Source organism: Schistocerca piceifrons, chromosome 1 (assembly GCF_021461385.2).
Source record: "Schistocerca piceifrons isolate TAMUIC-IGC-003096 chromosome 1, iqSchPice1.1, whole genome shotgun sequence".
Lineage (NCBI taxonomy): Eukaryota > Metazoa > Arthropoda > Insecta > Orthoptera > Acrididae > Schistocerca > Schistocerca piceifrons.
In genome coordinates, this window is record NC_060138.1 from 264,255,431 (window position 1) to 264,262,448 (window position 7,018).

The window sequence follows — 7,018 nt, forward strand, 5'->3', positions numbered from 1 at the left end:
AGCGTCTTAGACCGCTCGGCTAATCCCAGCAAGACACCCAAATTAATGTGCGCAATGAGAGCTAAATCCACAGTATTTCCCATTGTACTTGGCAATGCTAAACCCACCACTTTACAGAATCACAGAATCATTTAGGTAACAAATGTTTCAAAATCATGGAATGAGTAAGAAGTCTATGCCCTAGATTCCAAGGTAGCGCTCTTGCAGACTGCCTGTGACACCTAGTACCACCCAAACCACAGAACTAACATCCCAACACTAACGGATGTACGTCTGCTATTGACTGAGAGACACTACAAAGTGAGAACTATTTAAAACATGACCAAAACTTTTGTATCCATTTACCAAAGCTGACTGTCTTTGTTAAATAAAGACTCCTGGGAAAAAAAAGTATTAAACACCGAGCACTAAGAATGTGTTTAATTAAAAAGAAGGAAGAAGACACGCATTACTTAAAGTTGGCGAAGCAAGGAATGTAAACACCAAATAAATGTTGCAGTAACAAACTGACCTACAGAATAACTAGTAGCTCGGTGTTCACTTGCTAGCCTTTTTAGTGACAGTAACCAAATCAGCTCGGTAAATTTTCTAACACATTTGGCTAACAGAGATGTCGGCGACGAGTATTTCATTACAAATTATGTAACAAACACCACGAGATATGCTACAGATTCGTCTTACCACGTATTTGAGGGGGGCGGGGAGGGTGCTTCAATTCATTAAACTACTGCTGAATTTATTTCGTTGCCAAAACTAAAACATTAGACTACGCGATTTCAGCATTCCTAATGCATTAGCTCGGAGCAAAAATTTCGTAGGTAGCTTCATTGACACAACAGCTCCAATCTGAATATCTTACAACTTTTCTCCCTGCACTGCGACAGTCTGTGCAGCAGGTTTATTAAGATACACCATTCACGTAGCATGTTGGCCTACAAAATCAGGTATCACAATTATTTAAATGAAGTATTATTTCAAAATACAGGAAAATCATAAGAAGCCATCATTCTTTTAAAATCGTTATAACTGGTATTTAGCTGTGGAAGATAAAACGTGTTCCAACTAAACCGCTTTTTATACTAGCTACCTTACAATACTTCTATTCGAAGTATTTACAAGAAGTCAATCACAACAGAAACGACAGACGTTCAAAATATTGTTGGTTAAAATACAGAAAACATAAAAAAAAATCTGTCACTCACACAACAAATAAATCACAAAAAAAACTCTTTTTCAGTAAGCTAACAAAATTACCATTCCACATCCAAGGGGAAGAGAGGAAAAGGAAAAAAGCGGAAAGAAAGCACAATTCCATAAACGATAGTATCGCGAAATATGAGACATCGATATGTACATCTACCTCTGTACCCTCTTCATTAAAGCCCGCCACACACATTCCGGTATACCTGTCAGGTAAACCTGCACAGGTATACCAAAGGCAGGCTGGAGCACACACACGCTGCGGTAAACTGGAAGATTTTAACTCAGTCAATCGAGAAATGGCGAGCAGGCAAGAAGACGACGCGATCGGGTTAGTCGGTTTGTTAGTGGCCAGGAAGTGTAAAAGGAAGCAAAAACAAAAAAACCGTGATGTTAAGCGTTGTTTACAAAGAGAAATGAATACACTCATACGAAATTAGTAAAAGAGTTATGTTCAGAACCTTCAGATTATCGTAATTATTTGCGGATGATTGAAGACGTCTACCAAAAACTATTGTCGCTTGTGACTCCTTTAATACAAAGGTAAAATACAGTTATGAGAACTTCTATTTCTGCCCGTCAAAGATTGACAGCTTCTCTGAGGTTCCTTGCAACGAGTCGATCGTATGAATGTCTCAAATAATCTACTATAATATCACCCCAAACTGTTGGCAAAATAATTCTAGAGACATGTGATGCCATCTACAATGTGCTGAAAGGAGTGTATCTTCAGGTATGTATAATAAATACACACACTTTTTTAATTCTTTTTTTCTTAGCAATAATTTTTACAATTCAAAGACAAATTTTCAACTGAAGCATAGTTATAAATAATACATGAAATTCAAAAATAATTGAAAATTTGCTATTATTCGTCAATTACGACCATAGAAAAATTAAAAATGCCCAAAAATCAAATATTATTATAGGTAGTTAAGTAAGTAGCTGCTGAGTGTGGAAGTGGAAGCTCTTGATTGGTTACGAAATCTGCAAGCGCTGTTTGTTGCATAAACTGATCATATGAAATAGCTGCGGTGGGATTTGGTGAGCACGTACTTGAGCTGGGACTGGTTAGATATTTGGAGCTGTATGAACTCGTTGGTATGTTAAGCATTCCCATTTCAGCTTTGTATAGGAGATCATTGATTCTTTTTTCAACAATCAGACCCTGGCGTTTTTCCAGTGTCCTCATTCTCATTGCAATAGATTTTCCCAGTAGATCATACCTGTCATCTTGGGGCGAAGGCTTTTTAAAATGATCGATTTCACTGATAGCAGAATGTCATTGGTCAGTTCCACACTTTTCCTCTTTTTTACCAAATTTGGTGGTGGTATCGGGAGTTCTTTGGAATTTTGAGGACTCTCGTTTGTCTCTGTAGGGTCTTCACTGCTGGGTGTCTGTGGAGCGACATAATCGATTCTATCCTGAAAGAAACATGTTATTAGACCCTAGAAGTCATTTACTCTGGTTTTATTTTTTATATCAGGAATATAATTTAAAATAAGACAAAACAATAAGATAAAAGCAACACAAATCTTCTTAAAAACTATTAAACAGATAGTTTCACTGTAGTATTTTAAAATTCTGTTTCTTATTTCCTTTATAACCAAACTTTTTAAACAAGCATTGGTTTTGTGTTATTTTAAATGTTATTTTCATTTTGCTTATAACATTAAATTTATGAAGCCTGCTGCAATCAACACCGATACACATCCACATTCTAAAAAAATGTTATTAATTTGCTGTTGTTTCAGTTTCCTGACTCGGCTGAGAAATGGAAAATTATTGCTAAGACATTTGAAGACAAATGGAATTTCCCACATTGTCTTGGTGCCATGGACGGTAAACATATAGACATAGTTCCCCCACCGAATTCCGGATCTTTTCACTTCAACTACACAGGCAGACACAGTATGGTACTTCTTGCAAAAGTGGATGCTAACAATCGGAACCTTCTCGTGAATTTTGGAACTAATGGACGTGTTTTTGATGGAGATGTTCTTCAGAATACTAAATTTTATGAAAAGTTAGAGAGTAATGAGCTCAAACTTCCAGAGCCATGCAACGTTACAGAAAATTTCGAAAATAACCCTTTTGTAGCTGATGACGCCTTTCCTCTTACACTTAATAGTATGAAGCCTTTTCGACAAGTGCAACTGGATTCAGCTAGTAAAGAAATTGACAACTACCGCATTTCAAGAGCAAGACACATTGTCGAAAATTATTTTGGGATACTTGCATCCATATTTCGTATATTCCATACTCAAATCAATTTGGAACCAGAGAGCATAATGAAAGCGGTGATGGCAACTTGTGCATTGCATAATTTTTTGATGCAATAACATCCAGACTTTTATACTCCTCCAAACAGTACCTATCAGGAGACGTACGATGGAACTACTGTAATACAACACAAACATATACATAGCGTGACAGATTCGTTTACTGCTGTACAAGATAGTCCTATTTGGGAAAGTGTGAGTACGATAAGCTAAGTTTTATGCGAGATTTGGAATACTGATCGATTTCTTCAGCTACAGCATGGGTATAACATATAACAATATGCAGACTGAAAAGGTTGACAGTGTTAAATTTCTGGGATTACAACTCAATAACAAATTCAGTTGGGACAGAATTGCTGAAGCGCCTAAACAAATCTGTATTTGCAGTGAGAGTATTTAAAAAAACCTTGCATACTTCATTCTATTATGTCATAATGGGATCATATTCTGTGGCAATTCATCAAACTGAGCAAAAGTTTTTAGCCTGCAAAAGTATGTAATAACAATCATTTGTGGTGTAAATTCAAGTACATTGTGTAGAAACATGTTCAAGGACTTGGTATTCTGACCACTGCTTCTCAGTTAGCTATTCCTTAATGAAATTTCTCGAAAGTATTTCCAGCCAAATAACTCAATGAATAGTTTCAATACTAGGAATAAGAACAATCTATGTAAAGATCTAAAATTCCTTACCTTGGTCCAAAAAGGGGTCCAATATTCAGGAACACACGTTTTCAGTAAATTGCCAGCAAGTCACCATTAAATACTTGGTTTCAAATAAAGCGTGGTTTGAACAGATTTGAAAGATTTTTTGATAGGCAACTCCTTCCACTTTATAGACGAATATCTTAACAGGGATTGTTAGACCAGCTTATGTAAAAATTCTGTTATATTTCAGGTTTGACACCACTTGGTCACAACAGTCAAGATCAGGTATTTTGTGTATGATAAATTTATTAAAAGTGCATAAGTGTTTCTTTCTGACAGCATATTAATTCTGTAAATATTAGCAGTTCCAGTTTACTGTAATATATTCCTGGCAAATGACGAGGATAATAAGAATTATATCCAAATGTTTTATATTATACTTTCTGACATATTCCACATGCACGAGAATCATCTCATTTTTCGGTCTGAGGAACGAAAACTGAATCTAATCTACAGTGAGGGTCTTGATTTTTTTTGTGGGAGAATAATTACATTTCTCCAAGCTTTCAGTCTGTTGTGTATCTCTTATGTGTGGCATTATTGTACACAGAATTCTATTGGATAATTGGTTGCCTTAACCTCATAACGGTAAGAGATTTAAACGCCTCAAACGTCATTACAATACCTTTTAACTCTTTTTTCTAATTCTTGTTTGGATAGCCAAATTGTGAGACTGAATTAATAGCATTGCGTGAGGAATACGAATTTGCAGAAATCTGATCTTGACTGTTGTGACCTAGTACTGTCAAAACTAAAATGTAACAGACATCTATTCCAGATTTACAAGAAATGGACTGAATAGAATCCCATTATTTGTCATCTCTCTGGAACCCCCAGCCCTCGATGGCCAGTGGCTAGTTTCGTAGCAGTACTAAAATATTTGTTCACCCCTGTAACTATTCTCTCTGGAAATATCACCAGGGTCTACGACCTTTAACTGGAGACAGCAACAGAGTTACTCAGTTATCAACTTCCAGATTACCTGTAGTGGTAGTACGTTAACTGCCAGAGAACGAGAACTGTGAGCGAATATAATAACTGCCAAAGAAAATACAGATCTCTGAGAGTTATTTCCACCGTCACTCGAATTCCTTATAGTAACTGTATTTTACTACCTGCCCAAACCAAACTGACAAATAGTGCAATGGTTCAAGGGAACAACCATATATGTGCAATGCCTGTATGGACACTCCTATCAGCCACTGCTCTGACAGTAACTTTATTTAAATGTTTGTGCTCAAAGTAGCGAGGGCACACGGAAGAGTACACATTCTATCAACAGATGGCATGCAGTCTCACAGTTATTTTCGCAACCTATAGAATACCCTCCAAATGGTCTATCCCTCTCCTTCGTAGTTAGATCTCTGATGAGTTGATGCAAAAGTGTAGTACAATCTTTACTCAACAGATGGTGCGAAGCACTATTGGCAGTTATTGGAATAACTGGTAGTATCAGATGAGCAGTTATCACAGTTAACCGTTACTTCTCAGTAACTGGTTATTTCTATCAGTTACGTTATTTTTTGCCACTTCTACTCTGCAAAACACTGTGAAGCACCTGGAAGTGGGTATTTCCCCTCCTGTTGATGTATGGAGCATGGGATGAATGAGTGTTTGCATGCCTCCGTGTGTGCAGCAATTATTGTAACCTTATCCTGTACCTCTGTGAGTAATACGTATGAGGTTGTAGTATATTCCAGGTCATCATTTAAAGGCTGTTCTTCAAATTGTGTCAGTAGACTTTCTCCGGATAGTTTATGTCTATCTTCAGGACTCTGACAGTTTCTGTTTTCAGTATTTCTGAGACACTTTTTTACAGATCAGACAAACTTGTGACCATTCATGCTGTCCTCTATACATGTTCAGTAACCTCTGTTAAGGCCAGTTCACACATCATGTCACGTCACATCCTGTCCCGCCAAAACATTCTGCAATGCATTTCAAATGGGAGCATCCACACTGGCCATCTTGTCGCATCACATCATGGCACCATCAGGTTTTCTGAGGAGGAAAGTTTTGATGTTTGACGTCATCCGTCCATTTCTGATCATGTTACCCACAAGCACATTTCCTCCTGATACACGGCCTCGGGATGATCTCCATATTTCGTTTTGTCCTGGTTTTCGCCCTTGATGTCAGTTATTTGTTGTTCGTTATTTGCTTTAAATTGTTTTGTTTCGTTATTTCTTTTGTTGAAATTCATAATAGATGATTACAGATCAATTGAAGAAGTGAGAAAGCAGTCTGGATTATATGACACGAGTGTACTAAATTACTTTCCCTCTTCTACATTTATAAAGTGGATTTTTATAAATAGTGTTACCGTATTTAGCATTTCACTATGAAAAGGATTAGAACATTTCTGCAACATACAGTGAAAAATGTGGAACTGCATTTTTACATAAAGAAATGCTCTGAAAACATTCAGACACCGCAAATTGTTTGTATCAATATGTATTTGTAGCTATTAATTGTTAAGCAGCACTCTGAATTTTTGTGTGAAACGGTTTTGCAAGCAACATTCATCAATATTTATGTGGTTTCACTAGCTAACTCCAGTACAAATAAGGCACTTGAACTGCTACAAGCCAAATGCAACATATAAAGAAAACCTATATACCTTCAAGGGAAGGGATTGAGGAAGACATGACTACTGCACAAAAATTTGTACTGGACTAGCAACTAAAATTAACATTAAACCAAATGTCCACAGAATGTGATGGCAGCTCATGATACCATGTTCCTTTTATTTATTGCAATTTGATGTAAGAAATAAAAAACTGATGCTTCCAAATTCCTAAAACGTAAAAGGCAGAATTTTTTTCTT

The 7,018-nt window shown here is 36.6% G+C and overlaps 1 long non-coding RNA gene across 6 annotated transcripts in view; it reads right to left on the bottom strand.

Moving 5' to 3' along the window:
* Positions 1-1,277, bottom strand: part of LOC124789999 — a 34,373-nt gene extending 33,096 nt beyond the window's left edge. For 3 of the 6 annotated variants that reach the window (XR_007016197.1, XR_007016201.1, XR_007016199.1), the window contains exon 1: positions 1,199-1,277. This is a non-coding gene — a long non-coding RNA (uncharacterized LOC124789999). The remainder of the gene's footprint in view (positions 1-1,198) is intronic. The other 3 variants (XR_007016205.1, XR_007016204.1, XR_007016198.1) reach the window with 2 other exon arrangements.
* Between the last annotated feature and the right edge of the window lie 5,741 nt (positions 1,278-7,018).